The following is a 26,140-nucleotide window of genomic DNA, read 5'->3' as shown; positions in this document are numbered from 1 at the left end:
ATTTAAAAAAGAAAAAAACCTCTAGAGAAGGAGATAATATTCCTCAGTAAATTATTCCCTGATTTACTGTGTCCTCAAGAAGATGGTCCTCAACTCTGTGTGATTTAAATCCCTACCACTGTGGTTTCCAGCCCTTCTGTGCTTTTAACCCATGGTCACTGGGTTCCTATTAAGTGCCAGGCCCACATGGAGGGGCTCCAAAGATAAAAGAGGTAAACTCTGGGCTTGCAGTTTGCACGGGGCAGATAAGCCTCCCACATAAATAACTGCAATCCAAGGTAGAAAGTGCTAAGTGCAGTAAGATAATGTCCTGAGACCCATCAGAGAACAGAACTCTTTGTCCCCGGGAAGAATGGAGAACAGCTGACTTCCCTCGTTCTTGTTTGTCCTGGGTAATCGCTCTCTTCCTCACTTCTTATTTGCTCTTTTACATCATTTCTTCGGGCTGTCAATATTTTGAGACAGATGGAAGACACTGTATGAGGTGGGCACAGGTCCGATCTGATAGTGGAATGCTGTCTTTGGGGGTGAGCATGGCTACCAGACACTGGCCAGCTGCCCAGGCCGCCACCCCACCTGTTCCAGAACTTTCCTTCTCTCTTGCCAATTTTGTGTCCCACCTGCTATATTCAAACTGAGACCAGAGTTCAAAACAAGTACTAAATGGAGTGTTTTTGATCTCAGTTGATGTTAAATAACATCTCTCTCCTCTCCCACCAACTCTGACCTCACAGGGGCACCATGAAGGGTTATTTGTCACACAACACACTGATGTTCTCACATTATCTGGCGTGCTTTCTGGCCTCCCTAGTGGGTTATAGACCTTGAGAGCAGACTCTTCATTGTTTTTTATCCTTTTCTTTCTTGCTGACAAACTATGTGGCTCTTAATTAAATTTTTTTTTAATTTAAAGCTGTTTTTATTAGAAGAAATCAGAAATAAGACTGAGAAATTAAGGGACTTATTGCAGTTCATGTGGCAACCAGTGGTGGAACAGGGACCTGAACTCAGCGTTTCTACATCTCCTTGTCTTTCTTCCAGGTGATATTTCCACTGGGCTCATCTGATCACCCCCACAATGCTGTGTACTCCTGAGGGCAGAGACCATGACTGATTTAGCTCAGGAAATCAATCTAATTCTTGTTAAGTGGTTGATTGCCCTAGTCTGATGTAGATTTCAGGAGGCTAGTCTTTACATCATTTTATTGACCCTACCATGTCCCTTTGGTTGAGCAGGGGAGTGTGTGGGCATACACACATGTGTGCATATGTGTGCATTTTAATCTGTGTGGAGAACAAAATCAAACAGACAGGGGAGCTGGAGGTGGTGGTGGGGGAAACAGAAAGGCAAATCCGGTGCAAATCCCTGCTCCAGGTATAAATCCAGGAATACTTACTGTCATGTCCTAAACATGTGAATGTTATTTCTGTGACACACAGAATTTCTGTGAGTCATTCAGTCGTGTCTGACTGAGATCCCATGGACTCTGGCCTGTCAGCCTCCTCTCTCCATGGAATTCTCCAGGCAGGAATACTGGAGAATTCTTGTTTAAACGTGGGTGGGGGGTTGTGCGGGCAGGGGGGTGTCTTGAAATTGAAAGTACACAATAAAAAAATTAACAATCTGGAACTAAAACTTCAGCAATTATTCCATCAATTTCTGAGAACTGGAAAATGTATTAAATTTCTCATTTAGCCAAGAATTTATATGGCTTCATTCTTATTGATAGACTGCTGTTGATAGATAGGTTTATATATACATAACTTATATACAAGTATATATATATTCCCTTAAGCTGATCCTAACCAATAGCAACCCACTCCAGTATTGTTGCCTAGGGAACTCCATGGACAGAGGAGCCTGGTGGGCTACAGTCCATGGGGTCCCAAAGAGCTGGGCACAACTGAGTGACTAACACACACAACCATAAAAATAGAAATAATAGAAATAGAACAACCATCTTTGAAACACTAGAAGGGAAAAAAAGGAATAAAATTTAATGCAACAGTGGAGGAAAACTTTTTGAAATAATGCATGTTAAATAATTTTTGTAAAAGCTGATCTGATATTTTCACTTTTACTTATTTTCAGTTCTATTATATTTGACAACATATATGGCTTTCATACTTTTTTCATGAGATCTTTTGATGTAAGATAAATAATAACCTTAAATATTTTTTAATGAAATGAGACAAGACACTTAAAATAATGAGAATACCAAAAGGTTTAGTCCAAAGACGGTATGGCTTCTTCTGGTTTAAATTCATGTAATTGAAAAGGAGAGAGGAGGGATGTGTGCCAGGAGGGACTGACAACAGGTGTCAAAATTCCTCACAGGGGGGGAAAAAAAATGTCTTGGTTGGGAATATGCCAAGATGAAACATTAGGTGTAAGTTGAGATCTTGAAGAGATGCCCCAGTAAATGGCAGGACTTAACAAGATAATTAAACTTTCAGTATAAGAAATAACATGACTTGAAAGGATGGAGTCAAGACCCGAGGGAATATGGAAAGCCAAGAGAGGAAGATTACAAACCAGTCAACCTGCTGAAAATGGTGGGGTATGAAGTTCCCAAGGACCAAAGATTTTTTGAGAACTGCACTATTATGTATTTAATTTTAAGGATGCTATAATTCTAACTTCTTTTATGAAGCAACTCCATCAACCTGAACTTGAGGGAAGGCCCGCCATACACAGGTTTGGAATGTGGAGGAGAAGGACCCGGGTTGTGACCTGTGCAGAGTACAGCACACAAAGGTGGGGAGGCAGTGAGCTGGGCTCACCAGCTGAAGCAGGCACGAAAAGCCAAGAAGGGTCAGGAGACATGGAGGTGCCTGTCCCCTCAATTCCCTAAGACATTTGGAAGGACTGAGTCTCTCACAGCACATAGGACAAAAGATTTGAGTCAAATCTCCAAGGACAGGTTGACCCAGAGTAACAGTTTGGATACAGAACGTGTATTCTCTCATCAGGAAAACAGGAGGTTAAAACTCAGATGTTCAAAATTTGGACTTTTTGTGTAACAATAGCAAAATTAAAGATGCCAAATAAAACTTAATGGTCCAAAACACTTTTTCCAATAAAAAAGGACAGTGTAAGAAATGTTTATATGACCTTTTATAATAAGTTGATAAAAAAAAAAGCAAAGGGAGAACAAAATGGTGGAGGAGTAGGCAGACATGGAGAATATCTCTCCCCACGGATACATCAGGAATACACCTTCAGACACAGAAGTGCATGCAGAGCACCAGCTAAGAGCGGCCAGGAGTACCTGACCAGTGGAAAAGAATATATGCTGCTGCTAAGTTGCTTCAGTCGTGTCCAACTCTGTGCGACCCAATGGACGGCAGCCCACTATAGAACCACGCAAAACTCAGTAGGGGGAAAACGGGAGTGTTAGTAGGACTAGACCTGCGTCAGTGGGTGGGGAACTGAAGCAGGGGTCCGATCCCCACAGTGGGCCAATTGTCTGAGTCAGAGGAGAAACATTTAAGGCTGAGAGTGAAAAAGCTGATCTGTGGCAGCCTAAATGGAATGATAATCAGACAGTCCTTGCCGCAGCCATACATACCCCAGATAGGAACCCTGGCCTCCTGGAGGGCACAGCGGCTAGGAGCTGGAGTTTAGGGATTGTGGAGCAATCCCAGGGTGAGGGCCACTGCTGACTGCAGAGAGAAAGATTGAGAGGATGTGAGGAAGGAGATCATGGTGGGAAATGCCTGTGGAGGAAAGCCTGGCAGCCATGGAAGCAAGGCGATACTGCTGAGTCACTCGTAGGGGTTGGAGCCATCACCATAGCCTCTCTCTCCCCACACGTCAGCATCAGCAGCTGAACAACAGAGAGGCTGGCCCATCAAATGGCTGATGCAATGAATTACAGAGTAGGACCCCACCCAGGGTGCCCATTTAAGAGCCTACTGTGCTGATCTACAGAGTAGGACCCCAGCCAGGGGGGCCCCTCTTTGTGTCTGATGTGCTGAACAACAGAGAAGGACCCCAGGCATGGGAGTCATCTAAGTACCTGAATGAGCAGAGCTATGGAGGAAGACTGGCCAAAGAGGCCTTCTGATGGTCAGCTACAAGAAGTTCCAAAAAAGACTCTGATAGGGCCATAACTCCTGCGGCAGAGGCAGTCCATGTCCCTGCACCCTTGGTGCCACCAGGGTCCCCGCAAGCCAAGCAGCTGCACCACCTTCACACTCAACTCTCACTGGGGCAGAGCTGCCACAGCAGAAAAAGTCTTGCATGTATGTGTGCAGGGTCAGTTCAGTCGTGTCCAACTCTTTTCGACGCTGTAGACAGTGGCCTGCCAGGCTTCTCTGTCAGAGAGTGGGTTCTCCAGGCAAGAATATTGGAGCCTATTGGCCAATACTGGTTGCCATATCCTTCTAGAGCACTATTTTTCCTGCTGCCCTAGCTGCCAACCCCCCTGAGTACCTGGTGCTGCCAGAACCCCTGCGACCCAAGCCGCTGCACCACCTCCACACCTGGCCCTCACAGGGGCAAACCCAAGCCTTCCAGGGCAGCCTCAGGAACAAATCCCAGTGGACGACCCACATGCAGAGGTGGAAATAAAACCACAATTGAAACCCAGGGGCAGTGTGGCTAAGGAAGAAGACCCAAAACCTTCGCACCAGCTGTACAAGCTGCAGATTAAATCCACATTATCAACTAAGCAGACTCTGTGTCTATGGAATATATAAAAGATCATTGAGAGTACCCACAAAAGAAAACACACTAGCTCTGATTGGAGACGAGAACACACAAGAGTATCAGATTAGAATCTGAGCTGCCCCCACAGCAGGTCCAGAGATCAGCACAGAGTTGGAGGGCATCCTAGGGAGGTGAGGTGGACTGTGACTCCCAGCGAGGGAAAGGACTCTGACAGCAGTGACACAAGGAAAACAATTATTATTCTTATTTTTTGACTTGTTCTATAGATTCTCAATGGACGTGAGTCTGAGTGAACTCCGGGAGTTGGTGATGGACAGGGAGGCCTGGCGTGCTGTGATTCATGGGGTCGCAAAGAGTTAGACACGACTGAGCGACTGATCTGATCTGATCTGATAGATTCTTTTGGATTTTTTCTTCTTTTTATCCCCCCCTGTTGTAGTTGTTGATTTTATTGGCACTAAGAAATCCAATTGTTTTTGAGCTTTTTTTTTTTTCTTTTTCTCAGTTACATTTTTTTTATCTTTATTTTTTTTAATTTTATTTTATTTTTAAACTTTACAATATTGTATTAGTTTTGCCAAATATAGAAATGAATCCGCCACAGGTATACCTGTGTTCCCCATCCTGAACCCTCCTCCCTCCTCCCTCCCCATACCCTCCCTCTGGGTCGTCCCAGTGCACCAGCCCCAAGCATCCAGTATCGTGCATCGATATTGTTGTCATAAACCTCTGCCTCTATGTTGGGCTTTTGCAGTTCTGTGGAGTTTTCCTCTTTTTTATCTCTCTTTTTAAATTTTAACTTTTAATTTTTAAACCTATTATTATTTTTTCTACATTTATTCCTTTGTTTGCTTTTCCTACTGTTCCTTTCCCCTTGCAGTTAATCTTTAATGAATATAAATCTTCTTTATTTACCTCTATTTAACTTTGTATATCTGTATATTTGTATATTCTTTCTTTCTTTTCTTTCTCTCCTTTCCTCTCAACATATTTGTTAGTTTTATTTTCAATGCCATTCCCCAATTGGCACTTTGCTTTAGTCTTGTTTTCCACTTTGTGCTTTAATTAGTTTTGTTCTGGTAGATATAATTTTTGGTTTCCTTTGTTTGCCGGGTCAGTCTATTTTATTTTATTTTTGTTGGACTGTTTTGATTTTGCTTATGGGTGTATATGTATATGTGCATATTCAGTCACATTTTCTATTGTTAAGTACTATTCTGGGCTTTTGCACTTCTGTGGAGTTTTCTTTTTTCTCTTTTTTTCTTTCTTCTTCCATTTTTTTTCTTTTTTATATTTTTAATTTTTTAAACCTAATTTTTTCTACATTTATTCCTTTCTTTGCCTTTCCTACTGTTCTTTCCCCTTGCAGATAATCTTTAATGTATATAGATCTTCTTCATCTACCTCTATTTAACTTTGCATATCTGTTCTTTCATTCTTTTCTTTCTTTCCTTTCCTTTCAACATATTTGTTAGTTTTCTTTTCATTGCTTAATTCACCACTTGGCACCTTCCTTCAGTTTTGTTTTCCAGTTTGTGCCTAAGTTAGTTTTGTTCTAAACTGGTAAATATAATTTTTTACTTTCTTTGTTCGCTGGGTCAATCTACACACCTTTATTTTTCTTGGACTGTTTTCACTTTGCTCATGGGTGTATATGTATACGTGTATATTCCACTTAATTTTATACTCCATTAAAATGTATATTCCATTTAATTATTATTTGTCTGATTTTATAACTGCCATTTTTCTGAGGTTCATCTTTGCTTTCTCATTTTTGTATATTTGTTTTAATCTTACTTAATGCCATAACAAACCACTTGTGGAATCTTTGTTCCTGACCAGAGATCAAGCCCTGAGCCTTTGGAGTGGGAGCACTGACTCCAAGACCCTAGACGACCAGAGAAGTAAGCCAAGGGAGTATCAAGTAGTGAGAACTCACATAAAGAAAACCACTTGAATACAAGAACCGGCATCACCCAACCACCAGTAGCACCCTGTGCAGGACGCCTCATCTAAACAACAAACAAAACAAAAATACAAACCAAATTACCAGTAGACAGGATTACCACCTCACTCAGCCTTGCCAGTCCTGTGGCCACTGCTGAGTTTTCCAAATTTGCTGGCATATTGAGTACAGCACTTTCACAGCATCATCTTTCAAGATTTGAAATAGCTCCACTGGAATTCCATCACCTCCACTAGCCTTGTTCGTAGTGATGCTTTCTAAGGCCCACTTGACTTCACATTCCAGGATGTCTGGCTCTAGGTCAGTGATCACACCATTGTGATTACCTGGGTCGTGAAGATCTTTTTTGTACAGTTCTTCTGTGTATTCTTGCCACCTCTTCTTAATATCTTCTGCTTCTTTTAGGTCCATACCATTTCTGTCCTTTATCGAGCCCATCTCTGCATGAAATGTTCCCTCGGTATCTCTAATGTTCTTGAAGAGATCTCTAGTCTTTCCCATTCTGTTGTTTTCCTCTATTTCTTTGCACTGATCGCTGAGGAAGGCTTTCTTATCTCTTCTTGCTATTCTTTGGAACTCTGCATTCAGATGCTTATATCTTTCCTTTTCTCCTTTGCTTTTCACTTCTCTTCTTTTCACAGCTATTTGTAAGGCCTCCTCAGACAGCCATTTTGCTTTTTTGCATTTCTTTTCCATGAGGATGGTCTCGATCCCTGTCTCCTGTACAATGTCATGAACCTCCATCCACAGTTCCTCAGGCACTCTATCTATCAGATCTAGTCCCTTAAATCTATTTTTCACTTGCACTGTATACTCATAAGGGATTTGATTTAGGTCATACCTGAATGGTCTAGTGGCTTTCCCTACTTTCTTCAATTTAAGTCTGAATTTGGCAATAAGGAGTTCGTGATCTGAGCCACAGTCAGCTCCCAGTCTTGTTTTTGCTGACTGTATATAGCTTCTCCATCTTTGGCTGCAAAGAATATAATCAGTCTGATTTTGGTGTTGACCATCTGGTGATATCCATGTGTAGAGTCTTGTCTTTTGTTGTTGGAAGAGGGTGTTTGCTATGATCAATGTGTTCTCTTGGCAAAACTCTATTAGCCTTTGCCCTGCTTCATTCCGTATTCCAAAGCCAAATTTGCCTGTTACTCCAGGTGTTTCTTGACTTCCTACTTTTGCATTCCAGTCTCCTATAATGAAAAGGACATCTTTTTTGGGTGTTAGTTCTAAAAGGTCTTGTAGGTCTTCATAGAACCACTCAACTTCAGCTTCTTTAGCATTACTGGTTGGGGCATAGGCTTGGATTACCATGATATTGAATGGTTTGCCTTGGAAACGAACAGAGATCATTCTGTCATTTTTGAGATTGCATCCAAGTACTGCAGTTCGGACTCTTTTGTTGACCATCATGGCTACTCCATTTCTTCTAAGGGATTCCTGCCCACAGTAGTAGATATAATGATCATCTGAGTTAAATTCACCCATTCCAGTCCATTTTAGTTCGCTGATTCCTAGAATGTCAATGTTCACGCTTGCCATCTCCTGTTTGACCACTTCCAATTTGCCTTGATTCATGGACCTAACATTCCAGGTTCCTATGAAATATTGCTCTTTACAGCATCAGACCTTGCTTCTATCACCAGTTTGGAAAACTCAGTAGTGGCCACAGGACTGGAAAAGATCAGTTTTCATTCCAATCCCAAAGAAAGGCAATGCCAAAGAATGCTCAAACTACCGCACAATTGCACGCATCTCACACGCTAGTAAAGCGATGCTCAAAATTCTCCAAGCCAGGCTTCAGCAATACGTGAACTGTGAACTTCCAGATGTTCAAGCTGGTTTTAGAAAAGGCAGAGGAACCAGAGATCAAATTGCCAACATCTGCTAGACCATCAAAAAAGCAAGACAGTTCCAGAAAAAAACATCTATTTCTTCTTTATTGACTATGCCAAAGCCTTTGACTGTGTGGATCACAATAAACTGTGGAAAATTCTGAAAGAGATGGGAATACCAGACCACCTGACCTGCCTCTTGAGAAATCCATATGCAGGTCAGGAAGCAATGGTTAGAACTGGACATGGAACAACAGACTGGTTCCAAATAGGAAAAGGAGTACATCAAGGTTGTATATTGTCACCCTGCTTATTTAACTTATATGCAGAGTGCATCATTAGAGACGCTGGGCTGGAAGAAGCACAAGCTGGAATCAAGATTGCTTGGAGAAATATGAATAACCTCAGATATGCAGATGACACCACCCTTATGGCAGAAAGTGATGAGGAACTAAAAAGCCTCTTGATGAAAGTGACAGTGGAGAGTGAAAAAGTTGGCTTAAAGCTCAATATTCAGAAAATGAAGATCATGGCACCTGGTCCCATCACTTCATGGGAAATAGATGGGGAAATAGTGGAAACACTGTCAGATTTTATTTTTTGGGACTCCAAAATCACTGCAGATGGTGACTGCAGCCATGAAATTAAAAGACGCTTACTCCTTGGAAGGAAAGTTATGACCAACCTAGACAGCATATTAAAAAGCAGAGATATTTCTTTGCCAACAAAGGTCCATCTAGTCAAGGCCATGGTTTTTCCTGTGGTCATGTATGGATGTGAGAGTTGGACTGTGAAGAAAGTTGAGCACCGAAGAACTGATGCTTTTGAACTGTGATGTTGGAGAAGACTCTTGAGGGTCTCTTGGACTGCAAGGAGATCCAACCAGTCCATTCTAAAGGAGATCGTTCCTGGGTGTTCATTGAAAGGACTGACATTGAAGCTGAAACTCCAGTACTTTGGCCACCTCATGCAAAGAGGTGAGTCATTGGAAAAGACTCTGATGCTGGGAGGGATTGGGGGCAGGAGGAGAAGGGGACGACAGAGGATGAGATGACTGGATGGCATCACCGACTCAATGGACATGAGTCTGGGTAAACTCCGGGAGTTGGTGATGGACAGGGAGGCTTGGCGTGCTGCAATTCATGGGGTGGCAAAGAGTCGGACACGGTCGAGTGGCTGAACTGAACAGCCTTGCCCATCAGAGAAAAAACAAACAAACAAACAAAAACTCAGCACAAATTTCACCCTATACAGCTGATCTTTCAGCAGAAACTCTGCAGGCCAGAAGGGAATGGCAGGATATATTTAAAGTACACAAATGGAAAAACCTACAACCAAAATTACTGTACCCAACAGGATCTCACTCAAAATTGATGGAGAAATAAAAAGCTTTTAAGACAAGAAAAAATTAAGAGAATTCAGTACCACCAAACCAGCTTTACAACAAATGTTCAGTTCAGTTCAGTCACTCAGTCATGTCTGACTCTTTGCGACCCCATGAAATGCAACACGCCAGTCCTCCCTGTTCTTCACCATCTCCCAGAGTTCACTCAAACTCATGTCCATCGAGTCGGTGATGCCACCCAGCCATCTCATCCTCTGTCATCCCCTTTTCTTCCTGCCCCCAATACCTCCCAGCATCAGAGTCTTTTTCAGTGAGTCAACTCTTCACATGAGGTGGCCAAAGTACTGGAGTTTCAGCTTTAGCATCATTCCTTCCAAAGAACACCCAGGGCTGATCTCCTTTAGAATGGACTGGTTGGATCTCCTTGCAGTCCAAGAGACTCTCAAGAGTCTTCTCCAACACCACAGTTCAAAAGCATCATTGTTAAAGGGACTTATATAGTCAAGAGTTAGAACAGAAGAAAGAAAATCTACAAAATCAACCCCAAACAATTAAGAAAATGGCAATAGGAATATATATATGAATAATTACTTTAAATGTAAATAGATTAAATTCTCCCACCAAAAGACACAGACTGACTGAATGGCTACAAGAAGAAGACCCATATATATGCTCTTTACAAGAAATCCCTTCAGATGTAAAGACACATATAGACTGAAGGTGAGAGGATGGAAAAATACATTCCATGCAAATGCAAGCAATAGAAAGCTGGAGTAGCAATCCTCATATCAGACAAAATAAACCTTAAAATAAAGAAGATTACAAGAGATAAGGAAGGACAGTACATAATGATCAAGGGATCAGTCCAAGAGGAAGACATGACAATTGTAAATATCTATGCACCCAACATAGGAGCACCTCAATACATAAGACAAACACTAACAGACATAAAAGGAGAAATTGACAGTAACACAATAATAGTAGGAAATTTTAACACCCCGCACACACCAATGGACAGATCATCAAAATAGAAAAGTAATAAGGAAGCACAAGTCTTAAATGATACATTAGGTGAGATGGATCTCACTGATATCTTCAGGACATTCCATCCAAATGCAGAAGAATACACCTTCTTCTCAAGTGCACATGGAACATTCTCCAGGATAGACCACATCTTATGTCACAAATCAAACCTCAGTAAATTTAAGAAAATTGAAACTGTATCAAGCATCTTCTCTGATAACAATGCTATGAGACTAGATATCAATTACAAGAAAAAAAAAGTATAAGAAACACAAACACATGGAAATTAAACAACACGTTTCTAAATAACCAAAAGGTTACTGAAGAAATCAAAAGAGAAATCAAAAATGTTTTAGAAACAAATGATAAAACACGACAACTCAAAATCTATGGGATGAAGCAAAAGCAGTTCTAAGAGGGGAGTTTATAGCAATACAATCCTACCTCAAGAAACAAGAAAAACATTGAGTAGACAACCTAACTTTACACCTAAAACAACTGGATAAAGAATAAAAAAAAAAAAAAAAAAAACCAAATTAGTAGAAGGAAAGAAATCATAAAGATCTGAGCAGAAATAAATGAAAAAGAAATGAAACAGTAATAAGGATTAATAAAACTAATAGCCAGTTCTTTGAGAAGATAAACAAAACTGACAAACCTTTAGCCAGACTCATCAAGAAAAAAAGAGAGAATTAAATCAACAAAATTAGAAATGAAAAAGAAGAGGTTTCAACAGACAATGCAGAAACACAAAGGATTATAAGAGACTATTGTGAACAACTATATGGCAATAAAATAGATAACCTAGAAGAAATGAACAGATTCTTAGAAAAGTTCAGTCTCCCAAGACTGAACTAAGAAGAAATACAAATTATGAACAACCCAATGCAAGCCCTGAAATTGAAGCTGTGATCAAAAATCTCCCAAAAAACAAAAGCCCAGGACCAGATGGTTTCACATAAAAATTCCATCAAACATTTAGAGAAGAGCTAATGCCTATCCTTCTAAACTCTTTCAAAAAATTGCAGAGGAAGAAACACTTCCAAATCCATTCTACGATGCCACCATCACCCTGATACCAAAACCAGATAAAGACAACACAAAAAAAGAAAACTACAGGCAAGTATCATTAATGAACATAGATGCAAAAATCCTCAACAAAATTTTAGCAAACAGAATTCAGCAACACATCAAAAAGCTCATACACCATGATCAAGTTGGGTTTATTCCAAGGATTTAAGGATTCCTCAATATATGCAAATCAAACAATGTGATACACCATATTAACAAATTGAAAGATAAAAACCATATGATAATCCCAATAGATGCAGAAAAAGCTTTTCACAAAATTCAGCACCCATTTATGATGAAATGTCTCAAAAACTGGGCACAGAAGGAACCTACCTCAACATACTAAAGGCCATATATGATAAGCCTACAGCAAACATTATTTTCAATGGTGAAAAACTGAAAGCATTCCCCCTAAGATCAGGAATAAGACAAGGGTGTCCACTTGCACGATTATTATTCAACATAGTTCTGGAAGTCCTAGCTACAGAAATCAGAGAAGAAAAAGAAATAAAAGGAATCCAGATTGGAAAAGAAGAAATAAAGCTCTCACTGCTTGCAGATGACATCATACTGTACACAGAAAACCCTAAAGATAGTATCAGAAAATTACTAGAGCTAATCAGTGAATTTAGCAACATTGTAGGATACAAATGGCAACCCACCCCAGTGTTCTTGCCTGGAGAATCCCAGGGACAGGGGAGCCCGGTGAGCTGCCATCTATGGGGTCACACAGAGTCGGACACGACTGAAGTGACTTAGCAGCAGCAGCAGCATACAAAATCAATACACAGAAATCACTTGCATTTCTATATACTAACAATGAAAAAATCAGAAAGAGAAATTAAGGAATCAATCCCACTCACCATTGCAACAAAAAGAATTAAATATCTAGGAATAAACTTACCTAAGGAGACGAAAGAACTGTACACAGAAAATTATAAGACACTAATGAAAGAAATCAAAGATGACATAAACAGATGGAGAGATATTCCATGTTCCTGGGTAGAAAGAATCAATATTGTGAATATAACTATACTACTAGATGCAATCTACAGATTTAATGTGATCCCTATCAAATTACCAATGGCATTTTTCACAGAACTAGAACAAAAAATTTCACAATTCATATGGAAACACAAAAGACCCTGAATGCCAAAGCAGTTTTGAGAAAGAAGGATGGAGCTGGAAGAATCAACCTTCCTGATTTCAGATTGTACTACAAAGCTACAGTCATCAAGACAGTATGGTACTGGCACAAAAACAGAAATATAGACCAGTGGAACAAGATAGAAAGCCCAGAAATAAACCCATGCACCTAAGGGTACCTTATTTTTGACAAAGGAGGCAACAATATACAATGCGGCAAAGAGAGCATCTTCAATAAATGGTGCTGGGAAAACTGGACAGCTACATGTAAAAGAATGAAATTAGAACACCTCCTAACACCATATATAAAGATAAACTTAAAATGGATTAAAGACCTAAATATAAGACCGGAAACTATAAAACTCTTAGAGGAAAACATAGACAGAACACTCAATGACATAAATCAAAGCAAGATCCTCTATGACCCACCTCCTAGAGTAATGGAAATAAAAACAAAAGTAAACAAGTGGGACCTGATTAAACTTAAAAGCTTTTACACAGCAAAGGAAACTATAAGCAAGGTGAAAAGACAACCCTCAGAATGGGAGAAAATAATAGCAAATGAAACAACTGACAAAGGATTAATTTTCAAAATATACAAGCAGCTCATACAACTCAATGCCAGAAAAACAAATAACCCAATCAAAAAGTTGGAAAAAGACCTAAACAGACATTTCTCCAAAGAGGATATGCAGATAGCTAACAAATACATGTAAAGATGCTCAACATTGCTCATTATTAGAGAAATGCAAATCAAAACTACAATGAGATATCACCTCACACTGGTCAGAATGGCCCTCATCAAAAAGTCTACAAACAATATGTGCTGGAGAGGGTGTAGAGAAAAGGGAACAGTCTTGCGCCGTTGGTGGGAATGTAAATTGATATAGCCACTATGGAAGACAGTATTGAGATTCGTTAAAAAACTAGAAATAAAACCACCATATGACCCAACAATCCCACTCCTAGGTATATACCTTGAGAAAACCAAAATTGAAAGAGACACAAGTATCCCGTTTTTCATTGCAGCACTATTTACAATAGCTAGAACATGGAAGCAACCTGGATGTCCATCAACAGATGAATGGATAAAGAATTTGTGGTACATTTACACAATGGAATATTATTCAGCAATAAAAAGGAACGCATTTGAGTCAGTTCTAATGAGGTGAATGAACCTAGAACTTATTACACAGAGTGAAGTGAGTCAGAAAGAGAAAGATAAATACCGTATTCTAACACATATACACAGAATCTAGAAAAACGGTACTGAAGAATTTATTTACAGGGCAACGATGGAGAAACACACATAGGGAATAGAATTATGGACATGGAGAGAAGGGAGGAGTGGGTGACATGCATGGAAAGAGTCACATGGAAACTTACATCACCATATGTAAACTAGATAGCCAACGGGAGTTTGCTGTATGGCTCAGGAAACTCAAACAGGGCTCTGTATCATCCTAGAGGGGTGGGATGGGGAGGGAGATGGGAGAGAGGTTCAAAAAGGAGGAGATATATGTATACCTATGGCTAATTCATGTTGAGGTTTGACAGAAAGCAGTAAAATTCTGTAAAACAATTATCCTTCAATAGAAAATAAATTAAGTAAAAAAAAAATACCATAGGAGAGGGGAAGTATCTTTTTAATGTCAAGTTGTATGGGACATTCAACTGTTTATTGAAGACTTTTTTTTTAAGACCTATTACTTTTTCCCACCATTTCATTATCCCAGGTTTCTATCACAGACATTTTAAAACACACACATAAAAGTCAAAGATATCAACCCTACATAGTCATGACCTAGTTATCAACATTTTGCTAGTCTTGATAATATCTACTTGCTTAAAGTAAATCCCCAAAATAAAGTCATTCTTCAAGGGTAAAAAAGGAAAAAAAAGAAAAGAATTACAGATTTCTGGATAACTATAAAATGCTGAGTCCTCAAAAATACATGAGTTATGATATGACTGAAAAGATTTTACTAATATATAGATAAAATATCTATATTGGATATATCTATATCTATATCTTGCATTGGAAACAGATTTTAAACATGCCCTGTAAATCTAAAACATAGCTGAGAGCACCTTAAAGGTCAGATGAAAAGAAAACAGAAAATCGTATAAGGATTAGGCCTGATAATGTAATGGTTCATCCTGATATTTCCTGGTAAAGGAAATGAATGAGTCAAAAGAATAGGAATTTCTGGTTGGTGAGAGATCAGAGCTGAATGTGATCCAACCAGCAAAAACAGAAAAGAAAACATTGAGAAAGATCAAGTACAATAGATTCTGACATCAGAGCAGGTCTTTGAGAAAGCCTTGAGCCACAATGTGATGAAGAGAAGACAAAAAAGGAAGAAGGAAGAAAGAATAAGCAGAGTTCTTCCTGGTGGTTCAAGTCATGACTAGCACATACCTCAAGACTCCAAATCCTACTGAACCCTCTGGAATGGCTGAAGGGAGGAAATTCTCCTTCATCCACAAACCAACAAATGCAGAGGATTTCGACTGGGTATGTGACAGCTCAACTCTCATCGTGGACAAAGACTTGACATGATTCCTGTAGGCATTCCATCCAAACTCTTAGCCCTAGAAGACTAGACAGAAAAACTCTTCTCCTTTCTCTGAATGGCCAACCATCCGTCACCTTCATATTGTGTCCATTTGTGTTCACCCTTGCTGATAACATCATTGAATACCAATTTTGTAAGTGTCAATGGAAGGTGTTCAGATCAACTCTCAGTTCCATGTCAGCTCATGGTCAGTTCAATGGAGGGTGTCCTCCTTTTCTCTTCACCACTGCATCAAGTTCAGGGTGTAATATACTGTACACACCTAGTAAATACTAAGAGACATCTTCTTAAATCTTCAAAATATTTTAATAATTATTTTCTCCTACTTAAGATAAAAAAACTAAAGATACTGGTTTGCCAGTTATATCTCAATAGGAAAAAAAACAAACAAACAAGGGACTTCCCTGGTGGTCTGATAGCTAAAAATCCACCTTCTAATGCAGGGGATGTGGCTTTAATTCCTGGTCAGAGAACTAGGATTCCACATGCTGTGGGGCAACTAAACCCTCACTCAATAACTGAGCCCTCACACCACGACTGGAGAGAAGCCTGCACGCCACAGGCAAGACCCGATGCAGAACTCAATAAATTAAGAAAAAGCTGCCTTCCTGTAGCTTACATTCCAGTGAGGGGAGACAGCAATAAAATAATATACGTAAGTATGAAGAAATATTTGTTTGCTCTGGGTTATACTCAGAGATTTCCATTCATCCTGTTTACCTTTCTGGGCCTCTATTCCTCATCTATATTATAAGGAAATACGATCTTTATTGTATTGGGTGGAGAGATGCTTTGGGGAAAAAAGCCTTGCCTTCGGCATATCAAAACGGATATCTGCCTGTTTTTGAAGATCCAGAACCACGTTAACAGCAATATTAAGCAACTCAACCCTGAAGACATAGGTGAAATTGAGAAGACTGAACAACTGAAGAAAGAACTTTTCTCATTTATGAAGTATTCTGGTTTATGTGAGAATGTCCCAGGGAGTTTTAAAGGTGATCTTCTGTGCTGAAACTTTTTCAACCTAAAACTGCTACATACGGCAAAACAAATGGTAGCCTTCGTTTGAAGATGTGAGTTCTCTTTGAACCAAATTGATGTGAAGCATATGATCCTTTTGGAAAAACGAACAAAAAAAGGGGGTGGGGGAGATTGTTTCTGATTTAAAACAAACAAACAAATTTACCTTTCACCCCTAGCATTCTGGGACTGCCTCCTCCAAAACTTGCAATGGAATTTGCCCCAAGACATATTTCTTCAGTTCCCTAGTTTCCGTCAGAAGCGAGGACGAGGGAGGTCTGGGTGTGCAATACATCAGAGAAACTGAATCTTAAAGAGCAAGGATCCAACCCAGTTCTGCCCCTTTGCTTCCCAGTTCTTTCCTCCTGCTTTCTTCCTCTTCTCTCTGAACCAGCATTTTTTTACATCTGGATCTCTCTAGTCTTAGGGCTTCCCTGGTAGCTCAGACAGTAAAGAATCCACCTGCAATGCAGAAGACCTGAGTTGTATACCTGAGTGGGGAAGATTCCCTAGAGGAAATGCCTACTCACTCCAGTATTCTTGCCTGGAGAACTCCATGGGCAGAGGAGCCTGGCAGGCTATAGTCCTTGGGGTCACAAGAGTCAGACACTAAGTGACTAAAACACACACACACACACACACTCCAGCCTTGCTCCTTCATATTCTTTGATTTATAGTTTCAATAGCAGCCTGAAACAGGCCATAGAAAGGTTTACTGAAAGAGAAATGGATTCCCTTAGATGTTCAAGAAAGAAAGGTTATTTTCTGCGCCCTACAGGCCAGGCAAAGGATCCACCTGGGAAAGAAACGCTCTACATACGACCAGATCCCTTTATAGAGTCCCTTAAGAACACTGTCCTATTCAGTCCCTATTTAGTTGTCAGTGTCCGTGAGCATTTCCAAAAGTCTGTCCTTAAAGAGGCTGGAAATTTCCCCCAAATCTTTCCCCCTACCCCTGCTTTTGGCAGGTTGTCTGTGGACAGAGGAAATAGAGAGGGTGGATGAAAACTAGGCCAGCCTACATAATCTCTAGAAGCCCAGCTGTGACTCAAACTCTGGTTAGAAGAAAGGTGAAGCTTCCCTTGGGTGAAATGCTTGCATTGTCTGTACACACGGTTTTCACCTTAACTTCCATCGTCAAACCATCTACTACAGGCCCATTGGTGTTTTATCAAGAGTTAGGCACTAAGGATTAACTAGAAATATTCCAAGTCAGAATTCCTTAGCAGTCCAGTGGTTAGGACTCCACACTTCCATTACAGGGGACAGGGGTTCAGTCTCTGGTCAGGGAACTAAGATCCCACAAGCAGTGCAGTCTAGCCAAAACAAATGAATAAATAATTCCCAGTTAGCTTTGTGACTTACACATTCATGAGATCTGAGTCTTGAAATGACAGGACTGTAAGTGATATCAAAAATCATACGGTTTTTTAAATCATTCAAGTGATCATTATACATTACTAAACTGCCACTCTATTGAACTGCAGTGAAACCAGTTCCAGAGCCCATTAGTTCATCCCAGTGGACACCTATTAGCTTCTTAAAATAGAAAGAAAGAAAGAAAGTGAAGTCGCTCAGTTGTGTCCGGACTCTTTGCGACCCCATGGACTGTAGCCGATCAGATTCTTCCATCCATGGGATTTTCCAGGCAAGAATACTGGAGTGGGTTGCCATTTTCTTCTCCAAGAAGACTCTATTGAAATAGAAACAAGAACATTGTTAATTACAGAGTTTGTTTATGCAAGTTGAGGTCTTTGGATTTGGCCTGCTGATTCTAATTCCTTCTCTGCCATCTCTACTGAAAAGTTGTAGGAAGTAGACCTCCACTGTTATTGCTTAGCCGCTAAGTAGTGTCCAACTCTTTGCAACTCCATGGACTGTAGCCCACCAGGCTCCTCTGTCCATGGGATTTCCTGGGCAAGAATACTAGAGTGGATTGCCATTCCTTCTCCAGGGAATCTTCACAAACCAGGGATAGAACCCAAGAATCCTGCATTCAAGTGGCTTCTTTATGGCTGAGCCACCAGGGAATCTCTGGGCTGATACTTGGGAACGTTTTATTATCTATCTCAGGCATGAATATATATTTAGAGTTTTTATTTTGTGAACATCTAATAAAATAATATCTAAAGACACAGGAATGTCAGCACAACAGATAAGTTTGTTTCTCAGATATACTAGATGTTCTATAAATATGATCATTTCCTTTCAAAATGAAACACAATAATTGCCTCTAAAGAATATCATTTTTTTTTCAATGTCAATCTTCTGTGCAGCATCACCCCATCTAGTAAGACTTTATGTCTAACAGGCGAGAATTTTAAGGTTGGCTGTGACAATGAAACAAAAAACCAGAACTACTAAAGACTCCAAAGAGCCTTCTTCTAAAACTGATCATATTATGAGTTTAATTATTTTTGTTGTACCTTTAAACTAAAGAACTATAAGAAGGTTTTGCTTTGCTTTTGGCAATTTGCATAGCATTTTGATGTATGGTCTTCTGTTCCTTTTAATAAAATTATGCTACTCCATTTAAAAATATTTGCCATAAAATAAGTGTTTCACCATGTTTTTGTTTTCTAAAATCTTTAAAGGTTTTACTCCATGATCTCCATTATTCATACTCTTGGAATAAATTACTCCAATCAGACCACATAGGGAGAAAAGTTCGCTCCTGATTACAAAAGGAATAGGTCCAAGAGGTGAAGTATTCATCAATGTTATTATACTTCTTAACAATTCCATTTTCCTTGTTAAAATGCATACTCCCATCAGGCCAAGTGAAAACAGGATTTCCATCAGTCATTCACTTCTGTACTCTTTGGTTTCTGCTGAAATCTAGGGTCCCCAGTGGTTAATATGAATGGCTAACCTTACACCCATCTCCAATGTCCCCTTGATAGCTTTATCTAGCTGTTATAATTTGTCATTGTCAAGCCATTAGGCCTTTGGCTTTGGTCTTATTTTTCCTACAGGTATCAAAAATTCAAAACCACAATTTATAAATACAAGATGACAGAATCCCATTTACACTGTTTCTAAAATGCCAAAAGGTAACTTTATTGAAAATATCACAAACTTCTCTCCAAACTAGTTGCACAAGTTCCAGGGTGGTCTGAAGAGTTGATTCAGAAAATAAATGCCACCACAGCAACTTAAAATTCTTAAGGCCAAACATCCAGATGTGTCAATAATCTGCGTAAATTAGAAACAGATGTAAGCCCTTGTTGAAAAATAAATATAATAGAATTATTTCCTTTTGCCTCCTTATGCTTTCACACACTTGAATTTATTCCTTCCACATTTTTTTTGAGTAGGTTCAGATTTAAAAGCAAAATTCATTTCTATTCTTCACACGGGGGTGTAATGATGTATTAAGTTCTCTAGAAAAAGAAAATAACATCAATTTGGTACCTTGTTTCATGCCCAGTGGAGCTAATCCAAGCACAGAGGCTCTTTGGATTTAGATGGTGATCCACATTCCAAATCTTCTGGGATATATTCTGGATTACTATAGACATGAAGAGTAATTGCCATCATGAAACCTACTCTTTGTTCACTTAAGGTTACCCTAGTTAGAAGACAAAATAAACATTTTGAACATTGTAGAATTATATTACCAACAGCTTCTACTTACCGTCATTTGATGTAATTAGAGAATTGTTAGAGTTAAGAAAAGATTTTTGTTGTTTTAACATTTTTTTTAAGGAATGAACTTGCTGCTTAGGTCCCATCAGTATAAGCTGGGTGGGGGTGAGAGACACATGCGGACCAACGGGAAGTTTTGTGAGAAGAAATAGATGGTTGTTGATGGACAGAGGGTTGCAAGACAGATATTAGAGACTTGAATTTCCTCAGAGAATAAAAACCACAACCAACTGCACAAAGTTGTATATTACACCACTGAGATCAATTAGAAAACTTCTAGTGTCTACAGGGCTCTCTTCTAGAACCCTGGGGCCATTTTGTCTCTATCGTATGGAATCTAGGGAGGTAAATTCAGCTACTTAAAAACTCTCCAAAAAATAGCTTAAACAAAATGAGCCAGTTCCCAATTCATCTCCTTATTCTCAAACATCATTCAATATAATAAGTTATAATAATAATAACAACAAATTTCTTAGCATGCAGGAAATATGCATGCTAAGTCACTTCAGTCAAGCCCAACTCTTTATGACCCCATAGACTGTAGTCCACCAGGCTCCTCTGTCCATGGGATTCTCCAGGCAGGAATTTGCCATGCCATCCTCCAGAATTCTGTAATCAGTCAAGTGTCAATACTTAATTCTTCAGTGATCTCCAGATTTTCTGTAGTTATTGACCCCAATAATTCAGCCATACCTGGATGCATGAAATGTTATAGTATTGATCATATATGTCTAGGGCTAGACTGTATTAACAAAAACCATCATTTTCATTTTGGCTTCTGAAAAATTTGACCCTAGCTAAAATAAGAAAATGAGCATGGTTTACCTTCAATGCTATTAATTTGTTGTGCTCCCTCTCACTTCAAAGGCAAAGCCTACTAGATTCTACCCAGTCTCCCCTATCCCTTATTAGCAGAACTACTGGGGGAGGGAGGAGGTGCCCAGTTCAGAAAACTACCTTTCTTGGGTATTTAGTAGATAGGCATATTATTAGGTAGAATGTTGGGGAAAACTCTTTAAAGGGGACCGTCTCAATGAGCAGATCCCCTTTGCTCAGTCCCTTTCTCCTCTTTTTTCCTACCTGAGTCAGGGATGTGATTGCTGGAGCTCCAACAACCATTATGGAGACTAAAAACAGAAGCCTGGTCTCTAGCAACACCAGGGAGATGCCGTGTAACAGACCAATTTGATTACCTCTGGACTTGTCACTCAATTAGATAAGTATAAGCCCTCAGTTTGTGGAGGACACCATATCACAGTTGTTGTTAGCAGCTGTAGAATGTAATTTCTGGTATATTCTTTGAGAAGTTTCTGCCCTAAGGCCTGCCTGGGTTCCACCCAGCCTTATTACCCACCAAACAGTCTATCACTTCAACCTTTCAGGAGGTTATTACACTTTCCATTTGTGTTTCAGATCTTGTCTCCACCAAACTCTTCTCTGTTAAAGAAAAAGAAATTGTTTTCAGCCTCTTAAAGATGACTTTGGTGCTTTCACTATTTTGTATTTATCTTGGAATGTATAAGCCACCTCCTTTACAAAAGATTTACACAACGCAATTTATCATGTAGCTAATCTGATTACTTAATATGGGTTGTTGGGTGGAAAGAAGAAGTTGTGGTAGAAAATAAATACAAAAGAAAGATATCGAGACTGTTGTCTTATGCCAATAATCACTAAAGGGGATATAAATAGAATTCTTTCCTATCTAAGTACCCTTATATAAACAATTAAGGAATTTTTTAGAGTTTTCAAAAAACATTTGGTGAAGATGATTTAACTAGAGTGGGATTAAATAACCACAGCAAAATTTAAAAACTGTTGATTTCTTCGGGGGCCAAAACACAGCCAAGTAAAAGAATTTTAGAATCCCTTTTCTCCAAAACATGGCTTTCTTCTTTGGAAAACCCATTCCCTGCTGAAGTGGCTTCTTCATTTGCCCTGTTTATTGTTATTATACTGTCAATGAGTTGGACGAAAGGCACTTACAAGCGTGTGAAATTGTTTGGGTTAAGCCTCTGCCGCTCAGGGCTGTTCACACTGACCCTATCTGAAAAGCTGGCTGCTGGCTACCAAAGCAGCCCTCTCTGGGACTCTTCCACCATCTTCTTTTCAAAGACAATTTATACCTCTTTTCTGCACCTGACCCTGCTGAGAAGGAAACAGACACTGATCTATAATCTTCTTCCACAAAGCTCTTCTTCTCTTATCCTCTTGGCCAGATTAAAGCTTAAACCAATCAGAGGACTGGGCACCAATGCCTCTTTTTAGTTTCCCTTGCAACTCTGTAAACTGAGTTTCTGTCTTTAACAACCTATGTATTGACCCTCCACCTTACCTCATTGGGAACTGATAATTTAGGGATGAAATGGAGGAGAGAAGGTGGGTGGGAAAAAGTGAAGGAAAAAAACTGTGCCTGAAAAACAAATTTGTTGCTATTGAATCAGAAGAATTGCCTCCCAAAAGTTGTAACTCACTGAGCTAAGTGATTCCGTCTTCCCAGTAAGCAAAAGCAAATAGCCAAAAATACACACCTGCCCACAGGTAAGAAATTTAAGTATTCCCCCAGGACTATGGACATCATGAACTTCACATGCAAGCCCATAGCCTTTATCTTCCACACTTGCATGGCAATGATCTCAAGCAGATTTCCTGCTCCCTCTCCACTATCATTTCACAAAGTATGTGAGGAAATTCTGAATGCTCAGAGAAGTCAGAGGTTGAAAGGCCAGGAGAATTAACTGTGCCACTGTCTCCTCTCTGAAAACTTTCAGTTTTTCTTTGGGCAACTCTGTTGCACAAATCTGTTGGTATCACATCTTTAGTATCTCTTACAGAACATTTGCCTAAAATAGGTGTATTCTGATATTTTGACATGTGTTCATGTATCACAAGAAGTATGTGTGTGCTTAGTCATTTCAGTCATGTCTGACTCTTTGTGACCCCATGAACTGTATTCCCACCAGGCTCCTCTGTCCATGAGATTCTCTAGGCAAGAATACTGGAGTGGGTTGTGTGCCCTTCTCCAGGGAATCTTCCCAACCGAGGGATCGAACCCCCATTTCCTATGTCTCCTGCAACAGCAGGAGGATTCTTTACCATTGAACCACCAGCATAGCCCATCAAAAGAAGTATGGATTATAATTATCAATGCTATTTTTTTTAAATCTTTTTGTTTTGTATTGGGGTATAGCCAGCTAACCACCCTTATGGCAGAAAGTGAAGAGGAACTAAAAAGCCTCTTGATGAAAGTGAAAAAGGAGAATGAAAAAGTTGGCTTAAAGCTCAACATTCAGAAAACTAAGATCATAGCATCTGGTCCCATCACTTCATGGCAAATAGATGGGGAAACAGTGGAAACAGTGTCAGACTTTATTTTTGGGGGCTCCAAAATCACTGCAGATGGTGATTGCAGCCATGAAATTAAAAGACGCTTACTCCTTGGAAGGAAAGTTATGACCAACCTAGATAGCATATTCAAAAGCAGAGACATTACTTTGCCAACAAAAGTCCATCTAGTCAAGGCTATGGTTTTTCCAGTAGTCATGTATGGATGTGAGAGTTGGACTGTGAAGAAAGCTGAACGCCGAAGAATTGATGCTTTTGAACTGTGGTGTTGGAGAAGACTCTTAAGAGTCCCTTGGACTGCAAGGAGATCCAACCAGTCCATTCTAAAGGATATCAGTCCTGGGTGTTCTTTGGAAGGAATGATGCTAAAGCTGAAACTCCAGTACTTTGGCCACCTCATGCGAAGCATTGACTCATCGGAAAAGACTCGGATGCTGGGAGGGATTGGGGGCAGGAGGAGAAGGGGACAACAGAGGATGAGATGGTTGGATGGCATCACTGACTCGATGGACATGAGTGTGAGTGAACTCTGGGAGTTGGTGATGGACAAGGAGGCCTGATGTGCGGCAATTCATGGGGTCACAAAGAATTGGACATGACTGAGCAACTGAACTGAACTGAACTGTACTGAATAGCCAACTAAAAACAATGTACAATAATTTCAGGTGAACAGCGAAGGGACTCAGCCATACATACACATATCCATTCTCTCCCAAACCCCTCTCCCATCCAGGCTGTCACATAACATTGAGCAGAGTTCCACATGCTATACAGTAGGTCCTTGTTGGTTATCCATTTTAACTATAATGCTATTTCCTTCTTAACTTAAATGGATTCATCACAAATTGATGATACCATACACACCACCTCCACTTTTGCCCTGTAATAGAAAAATCTGTATTGATGACTCTCAGATCTCAATCTCCATTCTGCTGAGATACATCTATACCAAGAAGTGACATACCTCAGTGATCAAATGAACAATTTCTGGAGCCAGACTGCTTCGGGTTGAATCCAGCTCCTCTATTAAATTACATTGTGACTTTGCATAAATTATTTATTCTCTGCCCCAGTCTCTTCGTCCATAAAATGGGGGTAATATCATATTTTATCAATTCTAGAAAGAACATTTTAACATCTTTAATATCAACATGTGTCTTAAGATAGATTTAATAGAAGAAACTAGCTGTCCCTGTTAAGATAGTTGTGAGAATTCAGTCAGTTAAAATATACAGTTTAGCACAGTATTTGGCACATAACAGTAACCAGTGCTATCATATTAATGGATATATCCTTTTCAAATTTTAGGCATCACAAATTCATGTTCCCTTCAAACAGGCTTATTACCCTATATTCTTATCTTGTTTAATGCCAGTAACACAAGCCAGAAATATGGAACTCATCACTGATTTTCTTCTCCTCCTTCACCTTCTGCATCTAATCACTTAAAAAGTTCTCTTAATTTTCTAGTGTAAATATCCCTCACCTTCCCTCTTCTTCTTTTTTTGCCTCACTTCCCGGTATTCAGGATCTTAGTTCCCCAGCCATGAATCAGACCTGTGCCCCTGCATTGGAAGTGCAGAGTTTTAACACTGGAATGCTAAGGAAGTCCCTCACCTTCCCTCTTCTTGCCATGCCATCTTCTTGGGCCTAGAACATGGCAGCTTCCACGCAAAACTAGGCTTTGTCCTTTCAGTTATCTTTCTAACATGGAAATCAGATCACAGCCCTCTCTGATTTTCAAAGGCTCCCCACCCCTACAAGACTAAGTCCAAACCCCTCCAAGTCCTGAGTTGTGAGACTGGCTTCTAGATCTCAGTCAGTCTCCCGGTCCGCCACAATCCATCTCTTACCATCTTCACAGGTCACGTGCCACTCCCCAAACTTCCCATTGATTAATGTCTCTGGGTTCTTACCTCTACCTGCAAAAGACTTTCCCCTTTGATCTGCTTACCCTTATCCTTCCAGACTCTCGAGATTCTAGGAGAGCTATGGTGATCTTTCTCTCACCTCCTCTTCCTCATGTGAAAGTGAGTGTTAGTCGCTCAGCTGTGTCTGACTCTTTGCAACCCCATGGACTGTAGCCTGTCAGGCTCCTCTGTCCATGGAATTCTCCTGGCAAGAACACTGGAGTGGGTAGCCATTCCCTTCTCCAGGGGATCTTCTAAACTCAGGGATCAAACCTGGGTCTCTGGCATTGCAGGCAGATTCTTTACCCTTTACCAGGGAAGCCCCCCTGCCCCATAGGTACTTACATATACCCTTTTGTGGGGTCTCCTATCACCTTTCTATTTATACTCTATTTCTCTAATGCTTATTTGTCTCCCCCAGTGGACAGTGAATATTTTAAGATTATATTTCTTTATCCTGAACAACCTTTCCTGGCACATAGTAGATAAATGATACATAGTTGTTAAAATAATGAAAGAATAAATGTAACCATGTGCTTACCATTGTATGTGACAGTATGTTGAGAAATACATATTG

Source organism: Bos taurus, chromosome 12, assembly GCF_002263795.3.
Source record: "Bos taurus isolate L1 Dominette 01449 registration number 42190680 breed Hereford chromosome 12, ARS-UCD2.0, whole genome shotgun sequence".
NCBI classification, from domain to species: domain Eukaryota; kingdom Metazoa; phylum Chordata; class Mammalia; order Artiodactyla; family Bovidae; genus Bos; species Bos taurus.
Note: the sequence above shows the minus strand (reverse complement) of the source record.